Consider the following 25,674-nt stretch of genomic DNA (forward strand, 5'->3'; position numbering starts at 1 on the left):
TATTTTTTATTATCTAGAAGTAGAGACAGACTTCTCTGTAATAGACAATTTCCTGTAACATTTAGATACACATTAATATGTCCTTATATTGAGCCGCAGGAAAGATCACAAGTAAAAATGATCAGTCCTCACTCACATGACAGGTGCTTCTTCTATGTACTGGTCATTATAGCACTCATGCATCATTACACCCTCCTGTTGTAAAATTTCTAAGAAATGTTTCTGATCTTCCAGTCCAAAACAGTTCTATCTTGAGTGTGTGACCATTATACCCCAGCTAAGACATTCTTCTGATAAGTGTCCTTAGATTTACAATGGTTGTGCAACCTGCACACCTAGCATAACATTTATTTAACTAATAAATATTATGAGTCAGAGTAAATATAGTTAAAATATTTAGAGTGGGTGACCAGATCTTGAGAATTTTCTTCACCGAAAAGATTTAGAGGCATAATTGCAAGTGAGATGGAGGTCAGCGTGTGGGACTAGAAGACAGGAAAGTCTGTGAAAGTGACTGGAAAACTAGGGAGCAAGACAGGTGGAATACTGAAGGGGAAATATCTGTAAGCTTCATCATCCTTGTTTTTCGGGGATTTTGGGAGCTGTCTATCTTGAGAAATAGGTCCTTCATTCTGCTTTTCCAGCCAAAATGACATCCAGGGGGTTTTCGCGTTCTCTTTGTTTCATATGTCTCCAGGGTGTCATGCATTTTTTCTGAGGCATTCTGTCCTCCTTACATAAGTCGGAATACTAGAGTCTCAGAAAGAAGGACTTGTAAAATGGGGGAGGTTACCATTTCAGTTCACACAACAGGTTTCCCAGGCTTGACTATGGAGAGACAGATATGGATAAAACATTTTTCCTATGTTCTGTCTTCAGTACTGCGATGCTTCCAGTCAGACTTCATTGCCTGCTTGGTTTGTCTTGCTTTAGTATTCTTCACAAGGATTTTGGTCCATTCAGTGATCCACATCTAGTTTAATTTAAAGACTTCTAGGTTTTTAAAGATATAAGTCCAGTCTGCCTTTTCTTTGCATCATTCATGAAATGATACAAGGTAAAATATATTTATTTCACTTGAGAAACAGAAACTAGTGTTTTAAGGTTTTTTGAGGTACAGAGTGTAAGAAGAAGAAAAAATGGTTATATATACCTGAGTTCCCAAAACTTGAGAACTGGAGGGTTTCTCATGTTCAGAGGAGAGTTAAAAAGCATTTTGTTTCTCTGATGTTTTTTCCTGCCTGAATGCAGGTTCTGAGATAAATATACGCCCTGCTTAGTGTAGTGTTGAAAGAAACTTAATCTCATACTCACATACACCCCTTCTTCCCCATCCTACACAAGCTAGAGCATTTTCTGTGGAAAGTTTGTGTGTGGAATTCAGGCTAGGTTAAGACAGCTACACTTAAGTATAGATGTAAATGTCTGAACTAGCTGTCTAAGCCATCATTGTGGTAGATGAAGACCTGGCATGGGAGTTGCTTGTCCAAACATAGACACTTAGGTCTTCTGAAATGCACTAGGGTTATCTGAAACATCCTAAATTTGGTAGTGGGGATGACATAGGACCTTAGGAAGACACATTCTTCCACACACAGTTAACAGTTTCTGAATTTCACCCTTGTGACTGTTGAGATAACTCATTCTCTTGACTTCATTACTTGTATTGAGCAAGAGAAAGTGTCCTAACCTTGACATGAATGGCACCTTCAAACTCTTTATTTAGTAGCCCAGACTACATAACAACTACCATCTGAGAGGGTATATTGGAGACTTATGAACTTCTGGGGAAACACAGGGAAGCCAGACAATATACCTTATATATTCTTAAGTGGCATATGTCAGGATGAGTAACCGGATATATGTTTTTGAAGTTAAGAGTTAAGCTTTCCTGTAGTATCTCACCACTTCTTAGAATATTCCAGAGTTATTTTGAAACATAATCCTTAAAATGGGGGAAAAGCTGGCATAGCTTTATCTCTTTCTTCAAACTATGTCCCAACATGCCCTGAACAAACGTATGTACATTCTGCTCTTGTATTGTACTGAACAAGGGTTACTAGTACTTGTGCAGAATACACATTTGGTTAACAAAGTTTATGAAAAGATATATCTGTTAATGTTTGCAAGCTCAGATCTGGTTTTACCATTAGTTCATTCCATTTCACATGAACAATGCTCTCACCCATCACTACAGCTACAGCCATATTCATCTCTCTCAAAATTGTTACTCTTCTCAACAGCAAGATCTACAATTTCCTTCCCTATTCTTTCCTTACTGAACTACATATCATTCCAAGGACAAAGATTTCAAATGGAAATATGGAAGAAAGGCAAAAGATCTTTTTCTTGCTCTGAGACTCCATCACAGCTCTTCCAAAGCGCTCCAATGAATCCCTCTCGCATTTGAATCTTGAGTACAGCTAGGCTATTTACAGTTAATTTACTACTCCAGGGAGCAGAGTTAAGGTGGTCTGAGTGTATACTGTAAATCTCTATTTGGTATCATTCAGATGACTGGAAGAAGTTAGGTCTCTCTTTTCTATTTTCAGAGTTATTCAAGTTTCTGAATCCACATGCATAGTAGAAAATAATGTAAGTTAAGTGATATCTAATTGATATTGTATTTATTAGTAATATTTTAAGTACCTCACCCAACCTAGAAACTACAGGTTTACTTTCTGTCTCATTGTCTTTTCAAATTGATTCTAGGCTTTTTTTTTTCTTTTTCTTTTCTTTTTCTTTTGCAGAATGAGTTGTTGGTATTTCTGAAGGTAATGTGATTTAGTTCTTGCAGCAGTAAGTCCCACGGCTGAAGCATAATAATCAAGACAGTTAATTCTGCTGTACTCATGAACCACCCTCTTTTGGCTAACATGGGAGGCTAACATTCCATTTTCCATAGGAATGCATTTGTCACAACAGACCAAGTCAAGAAAATTACCACAATGTTTGAAAGAGTGATCCAAGACTGTCTTCAACAAGGCAGAACAACTGAATGTGAGACAACATTTACTTAATGACCTGAAAATATAGTAATTTTAAACTGCATTACTGTAAAATTTTACTTAGAACTCTTATAAGTATTTCAATTGTTTTGTAGAAGGAGCAGGACACTGATATCAAATACCAGTATCACGGTACTGCAGACTCAGCAGTTACTCCAGTAACATAACAAGTTACATTTTTTAAATAAGTGTGCTCTCCATGGTTATGGTTAATATTGAATCAGAAAGCATAAAATAAGTATTTTAAATAATCTTCCTATTGAAAATCAATAATTTGTTCACTTATTATGAGCACAGTATGTGACATAAAAATAGAATAAAATTTGCATTACATTTTCTTCAAGGACTCTATAAGGAGTCACAAACAGCGCAGAACCTTTTTCTCCCTTACATCTTTTGTGAACAATATGAAAGCTGTAAGTCCTTCAAAACCATGTCCATACACCAACTGCACACATTTTGTATTTATTTTTACTGTGACGGTGTAGGAAACAGTGGTGTGGTGTGCGATAACTGCAGTATGTTGAAATAAGCAAGAAGAAGCTCTGTAACTGGGGAGATTAAACAGTAATTGCTACTTTTCTCTTTTTCATTCTTTAATATAATATTTTGATCCTATTTAATGTTCTTCAACAGGGGTTATATAGGATTATCATCAGCCTTTCAAAAGCCCGTTTAGGGCCTAAAATTAAGAAGATGAGGGGGAGGCCACCACTGAAAGAATGACTTCCTTTTATTTTAGTTTTTGGATTGTAGTTAACCTTTTGAAATGCTGGATTCTATTTTGACTAGCATTATAAATTATATACAGCTTGATTTTGCTCAGAAGTAATTAATTAAAAAGTTTGGATGTGACTCCCATCTACAAGAAGGGCTGGAAAGAGGATCCACGGAACTACAGACCTGTCAGCCTGACCTTGGTACTGGGGAAGGTTATGGAGCAGTTCATCTTGAGTGAGCTCACCAGGCAAGTGCAAGACAACCAGGGGATCCAGCCCAGTCAGCACAGCTTCATGAAAGGCAGGTCCTGCCTGACCAACCTGATCTCCTTCTAGGTGACCCGCCTAGTGGATGAGGGAAAGGCTGTGGATGTTGTCTACCTGGATCTTAGTAAAGCCTCTGACACTGTCTCCCACAGCATCCTCCTAGCGAAGCTGGCAGCTCATGACTTGGAAGAGTGTACTCTTCACTGGGTGAAAAACTGCCTGGATGGCCGAGCCCAGAGAGTTGTGGTGAACGGCACTAAATCCAGTTGATGGCCGGTCATGAGCGGGGTTCCTCAGGGCTCAGTTTTGGCACCAGTCTTGTTTAATGTCTATCAATGATTTGGATGAGGGGATCAAGGGCACCCTCAGTAAGTTTGCAGATGACACCAAGTTGGGCAGGAGTGTCCATCTGCTCGAGGGTAGGATGGCTCTGCAGAGGAATCTGGACAGGCTGGATCAATGGGCTGACGTCAATTGTGTGAGGTTCAACAAGGCCAAGTGCCAGGTCCTGTACTTGGGTCACAACAACCCCATGCAATGCTACAGGCTTGGGGAAGAGTGGCTGGAAAGTTGCCTGGCAGAAAAGGACCTGGAGGTGTTGGTTGACAGCCAGCTGAATATGAGCTAGCAGTGTGCCCAGGTGGCCAAGGAGGCCAACAGCATCCTGGCTTGTATCAGCAATAATGTGGCCAGCAGGAGTAGGGCAGTGATTGTGCCCCTGTACTCGGCACTGGTGAGGCCGCACCTTGAATACTGTGTTCAGTTTTGGGCCCCTCACTACAAGAAGGACATCGAGTTACTGGAGCGTGTCCAGAGAAGGGCAATGAAGCTGGTGAAGGGTCTGGAGAGCAGGTCTTATGAGGAGAGCTTGAGGGAACTGGGGTTGTTTAGTGTGGAGAAGAGGAGGCTGAGAGGAGACCTTATCGCTCTCTACAACTACCTGAAAGGAGGTTGTAGTGAGGTGGGTTTTGTTCTTTTCTCCGAGGTCACTAGTGATAGAACAAGAGGAAACAGCTTCAAGCTGCATCAGGGGAGGTTTAGATCAGATATTAGGAAAAATTTCTTTAATGAAAGAGTTCCAGTCATTGGAACAGGCTGCCCAGAGTGGTGGTAGGGTCGCCATCTCTGGAGGCATTTAAAAGACGTGTAGACATGGCCCTTCAGGGCGTGGTTTAGGAGACATGATAGTGTTGGGCTGATGGTTGGACTTGATGATCCTAGAGGTCTTTTCCAACTGTAATGATTCTATGATTCTATGATTTATTTTGGTTGAGAAGTTTTGTATCAAAACAGATGCTAATGACAAAACCTTTTTTTTTTTTAATCAAATGACAAAGGTAGCTTCAATTAATTTTTGAGTACTCCTGGAAAAACATATTTTATAAAAGAACCATATTACAAAAAGGTTCTGTTGCTCCACTGCTTCTTTTCTACATGCCACTGTTAAAATGAGACTGAACTTCTGTAAGCCTGGTTATAGGGAACTGTCAACTTCCAACTGGAAAACCATGTAACTGTATTAACAAGGTACTGTCTTTTAGTTAATAAAGAGAGGCTTCCAGCAATGTTTTCCATACAGAGACCTTTTGTTGCATCAAAAGCAAATGTCATTTATTGTGTCAGTTTGAGGACCAAATTTAAGCCCAGATAAACTTTAGCAACACAAATGGAGCAGTGAATTTCGCAAAGTATTTTGTATACACTTTTCTCTGCTTCATAGCCTTTTCTGGTTTTGATATATAATTTATTATTTTAAAATTTAGTTAATTATTCTTTTTTAAAATATGTTTTCACCTTGATTATCCACTGTCTCAGATTTTGGTTATTCATGCACAGACTGCTCAGAGGTTGTAACCAACTGTCCTGGTTTCAGCTGGGATAAAGTTAATTTTGTTCACAATAGCTACTATGGGTCTATGTTTTGGATTTGTGCTAAAAACTGTGTTGATAATGCAGAGGTGTTTTAGTGGTTGCTAAGTAGTGCTTACACTAGTCAAGGACTTTTTCAGCTTCCCATGTTCTGCCAGGTGCACAAGAAGCTGAGAGGGGACACAGACAGGACAGCTGACCCCAAATGACCAAAGGGATATTCAATGTCATATGACATCACACGCAGTATATAAAGCTGGGAAGTGGGGGATAACTGGAGTGATGGCGTTTGTCTTCCCAAGTAACCGTTACATGTGATGGAGACCTGCTTTCATGGAGATGGCTGAACACCTGCCTGCCCATGGGAATTAGTGAATGAATTCCTTGTTTTGCTTTGCTTTTGCATGCGGCTTTTGCTTTACCTATTAAACTGTCTTTATCTCAACCCATGAGTTTCCTCACTTTTCCTCTGCTGATTCTCTCACCCATTCCACCATGGGGAGGGGAGCGAATGAGTGGCTGCGTGGTGCTTGGTTGCTGACTGGGGCTAAACCACAACACTAACCAAACTCTGAAAATATTTTTCACCCACTTTACATCTATGTAAATTATATTAGATAGCAGAAGTCAAAGGAAAACTAGATCTCACTCTGAAATATCCTTTCCTTTGAGAAGGAAAAAAAAATAAGGATAAGCTGTCCGTGAAAAAAAACCCAAACCAAAAACCAAACCCAAAACCAAAAACCCAACCCAAAACCAACCCCTCCAAAAACACCCACAACGCCCCCTACCCAAAAAAAGGTGAAGAGTAATTCCACCTCACTGTTTCACATGAAGCCTTATATGAGTAGAATGAAAATATCAATTAGTGGTTTGTTTAGGCATTTTTTTTCCATTCTGTCAAAAGAAACATTCGCTTTGACAAAATCACTGGTGTTTTCTCCAACATGACAAGATTTTTTATGTGCTGTTTCTGTATACTTGAAGAACTTCAGGCTGTCAGGTAAGTGATTAATTTTTCTAACCTCAATCTCACTGCATATAATTCCATATTGACAGAAACCTATGGAATTCAACCTTTACAGCCTTCTGTAAGAGTTGTTATAAAGAACAGCATCTGTAAAAGCTTTTGTTCTGGCTGTGAGGAAGAACCATATAACCATTTCATGTTTGTTGACTTTTGCCTACGGTAATATAGATTTCAGAAAGCTTCTGAGGTGCCTAGAGATTTGGAACTCTGAGTTAAAACTAAAAAATTAGGAATTCCACATACGGCATCTGTGGAGAGACTGAACACTGAGACTTCAACAGTTCTTTAAAACCAGATTGTACTGAAGGAGCTTGTGTTGACAACCTATGTCAAGTTTACACTTTGCTAATTAGTAATACCTTGGTGAAAACTGTCTGCACCTCCACCTCCCCCTGTAGTGGGAAAAAGGAGAGGCATGGGAGTGCCTCATCCTGAATCAACTCAGTGTTTTACTAGCCAATCTGCCCAGAACCAAAGAACATCAAATGCAATCCCCAGACACGTGGATTGTATTAGGGATGGAATAAGAAGCCTTAACTCTGTAGTTCCTGGCTTTTGTTGGATTATTTTTACACAGCTTTTGTATTTAGGGAGGATTATGACACACATGGTCAATAAGATCACACAGTCCTTTTAGACCCCTTTAATACTTCAAGGTGCAATTAAATGAGTTAAATATGGACACAAAAACCAGTCTGAGTTTCATGGCTTTTTGAGTTTTAAATGAAAACTTATTGCAGATTTTAACAAGGATCTTTCCATAATTTTTAGCATTAACAGAAATAAATGCAGAAGTGAATAAAGAAGACCTCATACTAAAGGTGGTCTGATTACAGTGACAGTTATTCTCCATTTCATCCACGGTGATCATAGGAAACCCTTTAAAGCCATGATGATTTTGGTTGAAGTGCATGGGACACTGCTACTTAATTTCCATGAGATTTTGATGTAACTGTTATGACTCCTCCATCAAAAGTATAATCACACATTCTATGGTTGTCATGGTGTATTGTGCCAATAAATACTACTAAAGAAATTCTTCATGCACAGCTCATTGACATAATAGACTATAATGGGTTTTTTTAGTGCTGCTATGGTCTACTGTATCAATGTCTACTGAGGGAGACTTTAAAGCACTCATCCAAGCACATAGGGTAACTATACATAATAAAAATCTTTATGAAGTTTTTGGAAATAAGCAATTATTCTGCACTGCACTGTTCATTTTATTTATAAGTTCCCAAATCATTAGCATACTCAAGGGACAGATGTGGTATTCAAATTTTCCCTTAAAGATTGAACTAACTTCACTTTCACAGTCTTCAAGAACCTTCAGGAAAGTACATTTTTGTGTTGTCTTTCATTTTCCCTAATGCCAAAGTGCAAAAACACAAAGGAAAAACTTAGCTGTCTCTCACTTAATGGTCTCATGCTTCTCTATAATTTTGTAAGAAAAGGTTATAGTTGTCTCATCTTCCTATCTGAAAGCTGTGCCTCTAATATGAAACTCTTGTCTAAATTCTATCTTTATGAAATGGTCAGAGAGAAGTACCTCCAGAGAAAAATTTGGAGGAACATCCATAAACTAGGTACCTAAAATGAGTGGGACAAACGACTCACTGAAGAATTTAGCCTAGCTTCCTAGCAAATACATGCCAGAGGAAGTATATCTCAGTCCTTACGTAGAAAATACAGACCCTATTTTCAAACTTTCAACTAACTTAGATGAAAAGGGATTAGTTTAGGAAAACAGAAAAGACCTTTCATACTAAATAAGATGCAGTGCTGAGTAACTACCGCTTTCTGACAAAAGTACCAAGAGATTCAACAGGTGTCACTGATACATTAACTTTACTAGAGGGCTGTGAGGAAAGTTTATCCACACCCCCACCCTGAGATGTACCAGAGTAAGCTCTAGATCACCAGAAAACTTTTTTCCCTCTTTTTAATAGAATATCACAGTAAGTTGACCTTGGCTGGTCACCAGGTGCCCACCAAACCATTCTATCACTCCCCCTCCATCGACAGGACAGGGGAAGAAAATATGATGAACTGCTCATGGGTTGAGATGAGGACATGGAGATCACTCGGCATTTACTGTCACAGGTAAAACAGACTCAGCTTGGGGGAATTAATTTAATTTATTGCCATTTGAACAGAGTAGGATAATAAAAAATAAAAACAAATCTAAAAACACCTTTCCCCATCTCTCCTTTCACCCCTGACTCTTCTACCTCCTGCCTCTGAGCATGACAGGTAGATAAGGAATGGTGTTTGCTGTCAAGACATAATGTTTTGTCTCTGCTCCTCCTTCCTCCTCACACTCTTCCCCTGGTCCAGAATGGGGTCCCTCCCACAGAATACAGTCCTTCATGAACTTCTTTTCTTTTAATGATAACATGTCCTGCCTAGTAGATGAAGGGGAGATGGTGGATGTAGTTTTTCTGGATTTTAGAAAGGCTTTTGACACTGTCCTTCACAGCATCCTTCTGGACAGAGTTGTCCAGCTGTGGGATGAGTGGGTTCATGGCATAGTGGGTGAAGAACTGGCTGAAGGGCAGAGCTCAAAGTGTTGCAGCGACTGGGGGTACACCTGGCTGGCAAGCTGTCACCAGAAGTGTTCCTCAGGGTTCAATTCTAGGGCCAGTTCTGTTCAATATACTTATTAACAACCTGGATGCACGAGTTGAATGTACCATTAACAAGTTTGCTGGTGATACCAAACTGGTAGGTGCTGTTGACTCTCTTGAGGGACAAGAGGCCTTGCAGGGGGATCTAGATAGATTGGAGCATTGGGCTATGATTAATGGGATTAAATCTAACAAGTCAAAATACTGGATTCTGCACTTAGGACAGAGTAACACTGAGTACAAGTATAAATTGTGAGAGGAGTGGCTAGAAAGGAGCCCTGCAGAAAGGGATCTGGGGGTGGTGGTTGACAACAGGCTCAGTATGAGTCAGCAGTGTGCCCTGGCAGCCAAGATGGCTCATTAAACCATTCATCAAACGGGGTTCATCAAACACAGCATAACCAGCCGGTCGAAAGAAGTGATTATCCCACTGTATGCAGTGCTTGTGCTGCTCTGGGCCCCACAATTTAAGAAGGATGTGAAGGTCCTTGAATACATCCAGAGAAGGGCAACAAAATTGGTGAAAGGGACAGAAGGAATGTCCTATGAGGAGTGGCTAAGGACTTTGGGCTTGTCTAGTTTGGACAAAAGGAGGCTGAGGGGTGACCTCATTGTTCTCTACAGCTTCCTGAGGAGGGGAAGGGGAGAGCGAGGTGCCAATCTCTTCTCCCTGGTATCCCGTGATAGGATGCTTGGGAGTGGTTCAAAGCTGCACCAGGGAAGGTTCAGACCTGAGACTAGGAAACATTTCTTTACCAAGAGGGTGGTCAAACACTGGAACAGGCTTCCTAGCGAGGTGGTTGATGCCCCAAGCCTGTTAGTGTTTAAGAAACATTTGGACAATGCCCTTAATAATTTGCTTAATAATAATTCAGTCAGCCCTGAATTGGTCAGGCAGTTGGACTAGGTGATTATTGTAGGTCCCTTCCAACTGAAATAGTCTCATCTCTTCTCTTCTCTTCTCTTCTCTTCTCTTCTCTTCTCTTCTCTTCTCTTCTCTTCTCTTCTCTTCTCTTCTCTTCTCTTCTCTTCCCTTCTCTTCCCTTCCCTTCCCTTCCCTTCCCTTCCCTTCCCTTCCCTTCCCTTCCCTTCCCTTCCCTTCCCTTCCCTTCTCTTCCCTTCCCTTCCCTTCCCTTCCCTTCCCTTTCTCTTCATTTCTCCTCTCAACATGGGTCCTTCCCACAGGCTACAGTTCTTCAGGAACCACTCCAGCATGGATCCCTAACACAGGGTACAGTCCTTTCAGGAATGGACTGCCCAGCATGGGTTCCCCATATGGGCCAGAGTTCCTGCCAGGAGCCTGCTGCGGCACAGGCTGTCCATGGCTGCAGCTTCCTTCTGGGCACACCCACCTGCTCTGACATAGGGTCCTCCATGGGCTGCAGTGGGGATATCTGCTCTGACATGGTCTTCCATAGCCTGCAGAGGGACAACCTTAGTAACCATGATCTTCTTCACAGCCTACAGGGGAACCTCTGCTCTAGCACCTGTACTGCTCTCCTTCCTTCTTCACTGGCCTTGGTGTGTGCATAGTTGTTTCTCTCACATCGTCTCGCTCCTCTTCCAGCTGTTGTTGCGCAGTGTTTTTCACCTTTTCTTAAATATGTTGTCACAGATTTGTTACCAACATCACTGATTGGCTCAGCTTTGGCCAACTTCAGGTCCATCTTGGAGCAAGATGAAACTTGCTCTCTCTGACCTGGGGAAACTTCTGGCATATTCTCACAGAAGGCACACCTGCAGCAACCGTCACCCCCCGCCCTACCCCCCCACCAAAACCTTGAAACATTAATCTAATATAAATATAATACAGATTTAAAAAATATGGATATTTTCCTCTTTTTTCTTCTCCTTTTTTCCCTTTCCCTTTTCTCTTTTCTCCTTTCTCTTTTCTCTTTTTTCCATCTCCTTCTTTCTCTTCCTCATTTTCCTCTTTCTCCTTCTTATTCTCCTTCTTATTCTCCTTCTTATTCTTATCCTTCTGTCTTTTTCTTCTTTTTCCTTTCCTGGTTTTAACACTAAACAACTGGTATACTGTCAAAGGTAACATGAAATTGCTTAATTATGATGAGACAAAAAATCAGTTCTGTTTTTTTTTTCTTCAGTGGGCTTTGCAAATTACAGCCTTAGGCAATTTACTCAGGCTGTTTCTAGATTTCAGTAAGGTTCTGGCTTGCATAATACAAACTAAAAGTTTGGAACTTGGCACTCAGCAGCCACAAATATTGGTGTGATGTATCTTTGAAATTGTCCTCACTAATAAAATTTGAGTCCATAAGCATTCACCAAAGGTAAATGAAAAAAAGGATGCAAACTTTGCCATGGCAATATTACAAGTTAAAGCAAGTATTAATAGGAAATATTTAATTTATTTGTAATGGATTTCTCTCTCAGGCCTAATACCCAACATGTCCAAATAATTAAAAAAAAAGACCTGTAAGAAAAATATGGACATTTTCTTAACTACTTTATTCCAAACAGGGGCCACTATAAATGTAAAATAATTTCAACACATGTTTCTATAGCTCACTTTGGAGCAAAGGTCAAGCGTTTGATTGATTTATTATTATCTGAGCTTCATGGTTATGCAATCCTTCAGAACAGACTATCTGTACTCAGGGTCTGTAGTCACTCCTAAATAACTTGAAGGTGCCTAACATCAATGAATCACATAAAGTGACATATAAGACTGGAAAATATGGAGCCTGTAATATAAGTAACGAAAATCCCCCCTGTTTAAAACTCATGAAGATACTCCTTTCATCTTCTTTCCTGGGAACATAGTCTGGTCATGGAGTGCTTTGCTACAGTCTCCAGTTATAACATCTCAGACTTTAATCCTTGTTTCTCATGGCAGATCACTGCATCATTGTAGACTTTATCCTTTTTAGTAAAATTCTAGCGATGATGTTGACCTTTTCTATACTAATTTGAGTGTCTAAATAATGCTTTAAGAGTGGGATTCCTTTCACTTATATTTAGGTATGAAGTAAACATTTTTGATTCCAATTACTGTTAGAGGGGACACATGGGCACTTTTAGGGCAAGATTCAGCTGATCTCTTTCAAAATATATTTTTAAATCATACGCAAAGTACTTATTTGTTTCTATTGACTACAAAAGAAGTCTATTACATTGTTACATTAGATTTGAATGTCTCTGTTATTGAGCTGATCGCATGATTCGTTACTGCAAGAATTTCCCTGAGTTTGCCTAATATCTGCTCAAGTGTTTTGTAAACTGTCTCATATGGAGACAAACTATATAAACGATGCATGTAGAAATTTGAACCTAACCTCCTTAGGCACTTTCTATTAGCAATGAAGCTTTGGTCTTTTACTGAAGTCATCTGTAGTGAAATAAGGATTACCCCTGCTGTGGTGTTCAGTCAGTTAGAAGCCAAGCCAAAGCTATATGGGTGCAGATCATGTTTTAAACCAAGTAAATATACTGTACATTGGTGCAACCATACCTGTAGAAAAGATCCATAATGTAGACAAGCCTTTTGGCAATATTATTTTCTTGACCATTTGCCCTATAAAGATATCGCTGTAAACAAGCCCTTTGGCTCAATAACCATACTAGCAGGGAGTAGTGATAGTTGTGTACGTGCATCAACATTCCAGCTTCTGTGCAAGGTTAGATATATGGATTTTCTTCACACACAAGGTATTATTTTGATCCAGTAAAATGTACAGCAATCAGCACATAAATGCACAGCATACAGAAGACCCAGACTAGTTCAGAGTCAGGGAAAAAATTTCTAGCTAGTCAAACTAAGGTTTAAAATAGAAATATACCTTTGGAAATGTCCTTTGCTGTCAAATGAATCTAAATGAAAAGAACAATTTTAAAATATGTAATATAAATATGTAACATATATAATAAATCATGTAGTTATATGTGGTAAATCATGACTTGTAATAATAGGTTATTTATACCATATCGCATATAATAATATGATATTTTAATAACATATTTTAGTATAATTTATATTATATCTATTATGTTTAACTTGCTTCATAATGTGTATAAGATACGAATTCCTGGCAAACGTCAGTTTGCTGATAGCATAAGAGGTGTTTTAGTTATGGAGGTGTATAAAACACTAGTCACTATCTCTAAGTAATGAAATGAACATACTGAAGATCAATAATTACTGTCCAAGTGTTAAGTCCCCCTCTTTACTTCGTATCGTAACCTTTCCCCATAAAACAAACAAACCTTCAGCAAATTCAAGCAAAACATCACAAAAAGATTGACCAAAAGCCTAGTCACAAAAATGCTGTGTACAGCACACTGAAGTGAAACAGAGGTGGAGCAGAATTTATCAGCCAAACTTTGGAGAGTGAAATGCAAAGGCATCATCTGGAAACTCATATAACTGAGAAGTAGGATTCACTCCCTGAGGCTGAGCTCTCTGCTGAAACGTTTACCTGTTACAGCTCCCAAATTAGTTGAAAGCTAGTTTGGATGTTGACAGTTTGGAGTACTAACGGTAGCATAAATGATCCGAAGAACTTCTTACGTTTTGTCTTGTTCTATCTGAAAATGTTTTCATTCACTTTCCAATCTTGTTGCACAGGTCTGTTATGATTCTAACTTGCTTGAGGCTTTAAAGATATTCAGGAGTAAGCTGATCTGCACATAGTAGGTGACATGGAGACAGTGAAGAGATTTGCTCACTAGTACTATTTTACCATGTCTGTTCTTTGCACAGAGGAAATCAGTAGCTATTCATGTTGAAATTTTCAGCCCTCACATGTAGCCCGAGGATGAGCAGCTGCAAAATCTTAGTGTCTTAAAATGGTAAGAAGTGTTATGAATCTTATCTCCTATCTGAAAACCCAAGGTTGCCAAGAGTAGCGGTAAGACCTCTGTAGTCGATGAGCTAAAGGCGAACATACACATCTCAGAGACACTTGTATGCCAGCACAGCTTCAGGCAAGGAGTTTATTACCTCAGCAAGTATTTTGTCAATGAATCACATCTAGTTTGCTTTTACTCAGATGGTGCTTTGATTCATATATTGTGAATGTACTGAAACTCTGGAATCTAAATATAATGAGAAGCTAAACATAGACCCTAAATGACCTCAGGAAGGCTGAACGCACATGTAATGCACAATCATTAAACTTCAAAACTTTCCTCAAAGTTGCACACAGATACTCTTTGGGATAGGAAGTTGTGAATTACTTGACAGTGTTATTTTTCCCAGCAATATTCATCAGTCTAGATAAGATTTCAATAGGATGTTTTTTCACAGGAAAAAAATAGTGAAACTCAAGAAAAGGTCAGCCCTGAGTAATCATTATTTAGAATTGAAAAGGAATTGGAAGAGTAGGTTCTGGTCTTTCTTTCAAATATCAAGTAAAATACACAATGAATCTCTTAGACCATGACTGTATATTTTAGCCCCTGAACTGGAGAAACAAGCCAGAGAGGATGTATTGAAAAACTCGATTTTATATTCCTGAGGTTTGACCATTTGCCTGAAATATGAAAGACAAACTGAAGGCACACATCCTTATACTCATTCAGTGGTTCAACCTGGCCGTTCTGTTTCCCACTGCAGCATCTAAACACAGAGCTAGTAGCAAGTCTGTCTTGTATACATACATTGGTGTCTCTACCTCAGAAAGTAGGTCTCTTTGGTACATGGTTTTAAAGTCTTGATTTTATTCCATCACTGAATTAAACTTAGAAACCTTAGACTTTTCCAAAAAGGATTTTTTTTTTAATTTCTGTTCATATATTTAAACATGAGATTGTAATATCTTTTACGCTATGTGTGAGTTGTCATTAATAGAATCAGTCATTGGTTATGAAACATAGTTCTCTGAGATCCCTCTGGATGTAAATAATAGAGATGTTGGAAATATGGCTGCTGATAATACTTCCCATTTCTTTGTCAGGACTTGCCATATATGGAAATATGATATGAAGGAATGGAATCTTTCCTGGTGGTTTTCTTATCATGCTCAAAGTGGACTCTGAAACAGCAATGGTCAAAGAAAGAAGTGAACATTTTTGAGCAGCTCACCAGCCTCTAAAAGAGAAATGTGTCAATAGACTATGACACATGCTCTTATTATTAACTTAGGACCCTGATTTCAGTTCTTTTCCTTCTTCCAGGGAAAGACTGATGAGCAATACTCACAGGGAGTTCTCATTACATCAGTGTTTTGTAATGTCCAATAATCTCTAGAAAAATGGTCTGGAAATCTTAACTTCTGAGAAAGAAATGCCTGCTAGTCCTATTTATTTCTTTTACATTTACAAGAAATTACTTTCGTATACAATTCTAAATAACATCATTTCAAAACAATTGGTTCCAAAGCACCAAGAATGCGTCCTATTCAGTTACATGCATGCATGAACATGCACAAACACACTTATAGACACACCTTTTTTTGCTGCATAAGGACTTGCTTAGTGATATGAAATTCTTTAGATGTTTAAAAATAAATTATGCAGTGATAGGGATATTATAGTTACACTGAAATGTAGATGCCCCCTCTTTGCTTCTTCTTGCTCACTCTTAGTTTTACATGACATCACGACTAAACTGATTGGCACTGATATTTTTAATGGCTATCTCTGAAAGCAAAGATGGAATTAATCGAAGTTTGAATGTTTCAAATCCAAGGTCTTACAAAAAGGTCACCCATAGCCTATTCTATTAGGTTTGATAACACCAAACCTATGCGATTTTGTCTTTAAAGAAATCATTAACAAATATTGTAAAAGCAATAGGTGATCCATTTATAGTTTACAGACAGATTGATATAAATGAAATCTATGGCATCCATATGTAACTAAGTCTGACTCCTGTACTGCTAAATTTATAAGACTTAAGAGGTTTATCTCTGCTAGGAGGATTGATTGATAAGATTAGAATTGTCTTGGATTTTGAATCTATCAGGGTAACGAGTATAAAAAGTGATGACACAAAGCTCTGTATAGAAGTTTTTAAGTAACAAGAGGGTCAAAAACACAGGGAAGGTTTATTTGTACAAAGGACATATTAAATAATAACTGATATTTCCTAAAATCAATATAAACACTGTAGACTAATTTTAGCACAAATGCTTCATTCAGCATCTCCATGTAGCTCTCATTGCCACTAATTTTCATGTGTTGTTACAGTTATTAATTCTTATTTTATTAATTTTTATTCCTTCTATAAATATCTAGTCAATTAAACAGATAACACAGAAAACAGTCCCTACTATGAAAGAACATCTTCATGACAATGAAAATGTCAATAGGAAAATCACAGGTGAATGAAATGGTAAAACGGCACTTTCAGTGAAAGCAAGACTCAATTATAAAACAATGTTCACTCAGTAGCTTGAGAATAGAAGTAGAAATTTCCAGATACTATAGATATTATTAAAACCAGTAATAATTTAACTGCCACAAAACCTCTTCTGAGGTGAAAAAGCCTTATAGTCCATATTTTACAGATAGAGAAAAAGATGCACAGTAAATTTATATGCCTCCATCTTGATATGCCAAACCTGAAACACTTGTGCTTTGATTTCAGAGTTGATGAACACCTACAGCTCTAAGTGAAGTTAATCATGAAACACAGAGTAGTATCTGGAAGCCCTAAGAACACATTTTTTTCAATCAAGATTGAAAGGGTGATTTTTATTTTTATTTTATAATGTTTAAACTATTCTTCATCCACTTTTACGTTTCCAAGATTAGATCTTGCCTTTTGTAGTGAAAGATGCATTTTGTCATATTATGTTGGGTATTTTATAGTTTCCACTATACTGCCTGGAAGGAACATTCAGCCTGAAAGTCTTTATTTAGTCTTTTGTCAGTCTCTCACTAACAACTTGCTTTTTATTTCTTCCTTTCTATTATGATTAATAGTTTACATTTGTATTTGGAATGCTTCAAGCTACAGTCATGGCAATTCCTTTCACAATTTCCTTCTATGTCTTCTGACACTACATGAATATTTGTGTTTGATCATTTTTTCTTATGGGTATGCAGTGAAGGTAGTATGTAGGTGTAGTTTCTCAGTATATTTTACAGTAAATGTTTGCTTCTTTCAGGGGCATGGAGGCCTTTGCCTACATAGTAGTGTGCTGGACCCAATGAGTTCTGACCTCTGACCTTGGAAATCACTCAGGAAAATAAAAATAAAAATAAAAATTGGGATTCTTGTTTCCACAGATTTTTTCTTTATTATTACTAGATATATCACATGGGTATTATGATTAATCTAATCTAACTGGCACACCAATTTGTCACACTTTGACACCAAAACCAAGTAAATAGTTTTAGCAGTAATTAATCTTTCAGACCTATGACTTCTTAATGTAAAACAAGGGTTCTGAGAAACTGAGGTACTGTAATGAAGATAAGATCCTTCTCTGTAGCAATATGTTACATCGGCACAAGTCACACATGGCTCATCTTCCAGAGTTTTCTGGTGTAGCTCGCTGAAAAATGTGATCAAATGTTAATAATTAAAACATAAAATAGTTCTTCTGTTAATCAACAGATTTATGAAAATGAACAAAACTTAAAAAAATATATATTTGTAAAGCAATGAAAACTTTCGAAAAGGGCTTACATTCACTGTTAAAAATATAAACACTAGCTTAGAAAAGTCAATAGCTGTACCAAATACCACAGAGAACAGTCTCAGTGACTGTAGTTTATGGTGCCTCTGAAACATAACACACCTTGAGAACATCCTTAATGGGATGAGTGACTGCCCCTCTGGACTTCTTAATAGAAGTCTCAGTATGGTACAAAATTCCTTTTACCCTGAATGCTGATATCTCTATTTCTAAGAATATACCTGTAACCAGGATTTTTAAAGAATTTAGAGACTAAACTCAGCTTAAATTCCTTTGCCTAGTGAAAGGCAATAGAGAAGTCCTTTGAAGAGATTTCTGAAGAGCAATTCAGAGGGCCTTAGAAGGAGGCTGACTGAGGATTTACTGGGAACCAGGAAATGAATTTGAGTTAGCACAATGCTAGGTGTAAGTTAAACTATCTAATATGGTCCCTTCCTAAAGTTACTGAGAACACATAGAGATGTTTTCCTGTGCAAGATTTTAGAATTGCGAATAAATAATGTGAAAAATAGATCTTGTTCCTCCTATGATCAGGAGCTCTGAAGGTTTATCATTACTATTGGAAAATGCATTTGGAAAATGAAAGTGGAGCACATGTAAATTCTACACAAAATATCCCCTTAGGGGTCTAAAATATCTCACCTAACCTACTTGCACCTGCTGCATTGCATCTACTTATAGGCAGATGAAAAATTCATCCTGTCGTACTGGCAGTTTATAAATTTTCTGTACAGCTGATTTTAGAACAAGTTGTGTTGTAAGTGTCTTAGTAGTGGTAAATTAGTCTTGTCTGTTGCTCTGCACCAAGGCTAATAATACATGTCAGTATGTGGAAACTTGGATGAAGTTTTTTATTGTTACCTTCATCTATTGTAAGTTATTGTGGTGGGTTAGCCTTGGCCAGCAACCCCACCCAGCTGCTCACCCGCTCCCCCTCCTCAACAGGACAGGGGACATAATAGGAATGACAAAGCTTACGATTTAAGACAAAAAGGGAGGTCATTCTCTAATTACTGTCATAGGCAGAACAGAGTCATCTCTGGGAAAATTAATTTAATATATTGCCAAGTAAAAATAAAGTTGCATGGTGAGAAATAAAGAAAAAAATTAAAACAATACTTCCCACTCTCTCCTTTCGAGACTGGACTTCACTACTTCACTCCCAACTCCTCTCTTTCACCTGCCTCCTCCACCTGAGGCTCCACGAGCAGGACAATGGGATGTGGAATCGTAGCTGGAGTCAGTCCCTATCAGTTCCTCTATGCTGCTCCTTCCTCCTCAGACCTTTCTTCTGCTCCAGCCTGGGCTCTCCACAGGTTACAGCTTCATTAAGGTAATATCTACCTGCTCCGGCATGGGGTCCTCCATGGGCTGCAGTGTGGATATCTGCTCCACTGTGGTCCTCCATGGGCTGCAGGGGGACAGCCTGCCCCACCATAGTCTTCTTCACGGGCTGCAGGGGAATCTCTGCTCCAGGACTTGGAGTACCTCCTCCTCCTTCTCTCATCTTGCTGTCTGGAAGGCTGTTTCCTCACACTTTCCGTCTCTCTCTTCACTGCCTGCGTAGCGTCTTGCCCTTTCTTAAATACATTTTTCCAGAGATGCCCCCACCTTGGCTGAAAGACTCAGCTTTCTCCTGCAGTGGGTCTGCTGGAGCTGACTGGAAACAGCATCTCCTCACAGAGGCCACCCCGACGCCCCCACTCCCACCCCACCCTGCAAAAGTGTTGTCATTTATTCCCAACACAGTTATCCAGGTAAAGTGCTCAGATAATTTGCTATCAATAACATAAGGAATTCAAAGATTTTTGGTTCCTTCCATGAATTAGCAACAAGTAACAGGTTGAGGTTTTCACTCATCTGTGGTTTGCCATTGCCTGATGCCTAGTTTGTGGTAGGGCATTATTTTAATGTCACGACTTACTTTCTGTGAGCTAGGGCTGTGTTGTTATTTATAAAAATTGTATGCTTTTAAGTCATAAGATACTATGTCTTATGAACGATTGGAAGACTTACGTTTTTAGAACACTAATTCTTTTATTTCTCTGAAGGTGTCTTAGCAAAGCTAAGAATAATTAATATATAGTGCATATATGTAAAATTTGTTATAGTAAATAATAGTAATAGTAGAGCTGCATAGTTAAATTTTCATTACATTTTCCATCCTAAAATCTGCCTGCAGTTGTTTATAGCTTTTCTAAATTTGTACAGCTGGAAAAACAAGGAACTTGTGCAGGGTGCTTACATGCCCAAAAGCTTGCCATTTTTCTACCAGTTGTATCAGCTGGTCTAATAAAAACATTATGTCCCTCTTAACACACCTGGTTTCTATTTTTAGACCACTGCCATGGTATACATAACATGCTAATTCGCTCTGCTTTATTTCTTTGCCCTATTTCTGTACAAGATACAGGATGCAGAAAACCCTTTTCTGGACTACTCTCTCAGCATGGCACTGAACTGTGCCTTGTGGATGGACTAGCTCTAGCACTGCCCTGTACTGCCCAGTGATCAGTCTCCAACTCTGGCACAGATCTGCTGTCTGAGCTTGTGAAAGCACTCTACTATCCACTATATGGTAATTTTCACATAACAATAGAAAACAGATGTTTTGACTAGATAATGAAATTACAATTCTGAAGCAAATAAGTGGAACATTTTTCAGCTTTGTTGAAGTGAGGTACTGTGCATGGATTTATCTCACTTGATGTGTATGTCTAAAAGTTAGAATAAGATTCCTTATTTGATGGCAATATTGCCTTAAGGTATTCCTCAACCCTGCAAACCCAGATTTTTTCTGCCTCGATCTGTATTGCACTCTTTACCCCCTTGTTTTACAGAAATGTATAAGCAACTGGACTGAGAAACTAAGTCAACAAATTGCAAATTACATACTTCTGATATCACAGATAAAGTCTCTGAATTTCAGCTTATTATTTCAGTTCTACTTTGTAGTCAAAATAAACAAATAGGCATCCCTGAAATGTGATTTATCTCATCTTGAGGTGTCTATTTTTCCTCATTGGTTTAAAGGGATCCAACTTTGACTTAAACAAGTAACTTGTAGATAACTGAAGCTGGATGAGATGAATCACATGCTGCATGAACATAACTTTAAGTACTAAAAATGATTCTGAGATTTGCTACGGTAACTGTTGGCATACTGATTACTTGTCCTTAATATTTTTTGAAACAGGTTTGTAAGATCTATTAAATATCCCCCAAGAACTAAAATTTTTAGGTGTTGGAGAACCCTATTCACATGAATTATTATAAATTCTTAAGCCCTATTTGGCTGTCAGTGTCTTTCTTTTGGAATGTGAAGTGCTTTTTCTTCTTTTACCTGATACAGGTACATGGGCTGTGCATGGATCAGATGTTATCTGCTCTTTAACTTTTCTTTACTACTCTTGCATAAACCCTCTAGTTCAGCTTTGGTTTAATGTGCTCTATTTCTTAAGAGGACAGTATCCTGTAAAGAAAGGAGGTGATGTCTCTGCTCAGAAATATTTACGTGAACACTAGCTACAAACCAAGTAAATACACATTCACCATGAGCATGGCTCACGGAGTGATGAGGACACAAAGAGCCTGAGAGGGAATGATTGTTTCACAACAAGGAGCTCATGCATTTCAAATTGCTCAGCACCTGGGCTTGAAATGAGTCCATGCTCCTGTTGCTTAATACTGTTGTGCAGTAGTTTTGGCAACAAGACTGACAGCTTGAAGGGTTATTCTCAAAATCATACAGCATGTTAAATTCTGGTAATGTATTTTTTTCTCTTCCCTGGCAAGATTACAAGAAAAAATTGGATGGATCTTTATAGATGTGCATCTGGCTGAATGGCAAAGCTTGGCTATCAATTTTATCACAATTTATTATTTCCTAGGTTTTGCACTTTACTTAGCTGACATAGAACTTTGAATGCCATTGTTGCCTTAAGAAAATCACTTTTTTCCCCACCTAAAGGATGAACGCATGTGCTCATGATTTTCAGACATTGTCTCGATTAACTTTTGACTACTTTGGTGGCATTGAGAATCTAAAATTTGTACAAATATGAAAGCTGATGGCTACCTGCAAAGCCAGGTGCTCTCTGTATGAATGTCCATGGAAGGTCAGACTGAGTGTCCATTTAACCCAGTACCTCTTTGCTGTAAATGATTGCTGTAGATGTTGTAAATCATTGCTGTAGATGATGTAAATACATAGGGAAAGAATAAGAAACTAGGCAAATGCAATATTGCTCTACCCTCATATTCTGTCCTGTCTTTAACATAAGGCCTTCCTTAACCATTCAATTCTATAGAAGAATGGGGAGCAGTTTTAGGGTGGTAGAGTGAATCAGATAGATGCGTGTGGTGTTAACCAGGAGAGAGTTCCAGCACAAAGTCTCATCATGAATTCTTGCTTGGAACCGCCAGACTATTACACTTGCCATGTTCTTACACTTCTGTGTAGGCAGCCACCATTGTTTCTGTCAGAAACAAGGTACTTGACAAAGTGGACAGTTAGTCTGACTGGTAAGGAGCTTTTTAAAAAAAAGTATTAAAAAAATCTAATATAATCACAGAATCATAAAGTATTTCAGGCTGGAAGGTTCTTCAGGCAATCTCTAGTTCACCATCAAACAAGCTTCAGCTATGAGATCAGACCAGGTTACTCAAGTCTTTATCCAGCTGGATCTTGAAAATCTCCAAGGATGGAAACGGCACAGTCTCTCTGGGAAACAGTCCCACCATTTGACATTCTTCATACTGAAAAGGTTTCTCCTTCTAACCTGTATGTCATATTCAGCCTATGTCTTTTACTCAGTTTATGGCGATTGTTTCTTGTCCTCCCAACCTACACCACTGTGAAACACTCTAGTTGTTTAGACCCAGCTGGCAACCAAGCACCACAAAGCTGCTCACTCACTCCCCTCAGTGGGATGGGGGAAAGAATCAGCAGAATAAAAGTGAGGAAACTCGTGGGTTGAGGTAAAGACAGTTTAATAGGTAAAGCAAAAGCTGTGCACACAAGTAAATCAAAGCAAGGAATTCATTCACTACTTCCCATGGGCAGGCAGGTGTTCAGCCATCTCCAGGAAAGCAGGGCTCCATCACGCGTAATGATTACTTGGGAAGACAAATGCCATCAATCCAGATATCTCCCCCTTCCTTCTTCTTCCCCCAGCTTTATAAACTGAGCATGATGTCATATGGTATGGGATATCCCTTTGGTCATTTGGGGTCAGCTGTCCTGGCTGTGTCCCCTCCCAGCTTCTTGTGCACCTGGCAGAGCACGGGAAGCTGAAAAAGTCCTTGACTAGTGTAAGCACTACTTAGCAACCACTAAAACACCTCTGCATTATCAACACTGTTTTCAGCACAAATCCAAAACGTAAGCCCACAGTAGCTACTATCAAGAAAATTAACTCTATCACAGCTGAAACCAGGGCAAGAACCTGGCTCCACCTTCTTGATGAAGAAGCTGAACTCAGTCCAGTTGCTTGGTATTTTCTTTTCTTTGACAAGGGTTGGGGGAGAAGGCAGGGATGAACTGGCCACAGTATTCTCCATGTGGTCTAATGAGTAACAGTAGAGGGGAACAATCACTTCTCTTGATGTACTGACCATACTCTTAGTCACAGACCTTAGGTTTGTGTTGACCATCCTGCTGCCAGAGCACACTGCTGGCTCACATTGAGCTCACAGTTCACTGGGAGCCTCATGTTCTTTTCAGGGGAGCTGCTCCCTAGCCAGTCAGTCCCCAACCAGCAATGAGTTCTTCCGTCCTAGGTGCAGGACTTTGTATTTGTCCTTGTTGATTTCCGTAAGGTTAGCACATTCCTCCAGCCAGTGCCTAGTTCCTCTGTACAGTAGCCCTGCCCTTGAGCATATTAATTGATCCTCCACAATTTGGTGACCTCTGCAAATTCTGTGAAAACACACTCTTTCATCTCCTGCAGAGCACTGATAAAGATGTTAAACAGGACAGATTGGAAGGTAGTCCCATGCAGTGCTCTGCTTGTTACCAGCCTCCAGGTAGAGTATAACAAATTAACCACAATGAGAAGAGGCTGCGTGCACAGAACAAAGATACCCATTCTATAGGCTTGCCGTCCTTTTTGACGATCAAACATTTGGGAAACCTTCAAAAGGGGAAGTAGGGTGAGACCAAGTGTTTGTACAGTGGCAGTGTGCTGTACTGCTGATAAATCACTTGCATGCTACTTTGTGCTTAAGAAGCAAAGAGTTGCCAAATTAGGGCACCTTTCACAGCTTTTGCATTATTATTATTCTTTCCTGTACATACACAAACATACTATATTTATTTCACTTAAGGTTATATATAACTTTTTTTTTTTGGTGGTGTGGAAAACAACAGAAAACATGAAAGAAAGATTAACAAAATTGATATTGTTCTCTATTTGAAGACCAGTTGCTTCTAAGCATCCAGAATGTCTAATATATGACAAGCTGTGTTTTATTAGGCTGAGCATAGAACTGTGAGTAGCATTCTAGTGCCGCTTTTGAGTATATCACATGATTTTTTTTTATTTGGATTATTACGTTAATGAAAGAAATACTAAAATTTATATATTTGTGGAAGACACGAGATACATGCTTAAAAATCACAAAAATAGAAGATATTGTTTAAATATTTATTGTTGTTACTATTTATTATTTATTTATTATAAACTGCTTGCAGGCCAGAAAAGTGTCTCAGCATTTTTCAGTATTTTGTATTAAATTATTAATATATTTTCTTTCAAGAAGCTACAGATTTAAAATATACTCTACTTTGTGGAATTACAATTTTTTTTAACAAGCAGAAAGCTGAAAGTATTGCAACACTCATCTCAAATTGTGGTTAGAATGGAAAAAAAATGACATTGCTGAGATATAAGTCTTTGATATCTCTCTTTGTTGTTATTTAGCATGGGGGAGTCCTGTCTTTCTGAGTGCCTGTTGTAGATGAACAGTGCTTTGCCAGATTCTGGTTAGCTATCTGGGCTTTGGTCTTTCAGTTTTGAGGTCAGAGCATTAACACATTTGCATTACAAAAAGAAGGAAAACTTGTTGGGAATCCCAATATATATTTCATCTGCTTTAAAGCCTTAATCCTGGATTCTGAGTGCTGTGTGTTTTTAAGAGTATTAGTACAGATTTATACAAAATGGCTTGATACTGCATGTGTAAGCACTTTCCACTGACATCAGAAAGTTAAATAAAAAAAATAAACCTAGATCAGGGTTAACAGGGTCTATCTTTTAGAGCCCTGGAAACACCAGATGGCTGTGTGAAACAAGTGTATTGCTTTCTTGCTGTTCTGGAGATAGCTTTTCAAGCAAAGACCTTTTATCTTTATTTTTAATAAAAAGAATACAAAAAGAATCTGTGTCAAATTCTTTTTTAGAAGTTTTGTGCTGTTTTTTTTCCCCTCAAACTTTCTGTAGCAGTTGATTCACTCTGAACACCAGCCACTCTCTTACTTTTGTCCTTAGAGCCTACTTCTGCTGCATGCCTGTTTTCAGGGCAGATGGGAATAGTTGGCACAGC

The sequence above is a fragment of the Phalacrocorax aristotelis genome, chromosome 1 (genome assembly GCF_949628215.1).
Source record: "Phalacrocorax aristotelis chromosome 1, bGulAri2.1, whole genome shotgun sequence".
NCBI classification, from domain to species: Eukaryota; Metazoa; Chordata; class Aves; order Suliformes; family Phalacrocoracidae; genus Phalacrocorax; species Phalacrocorax aristotelis.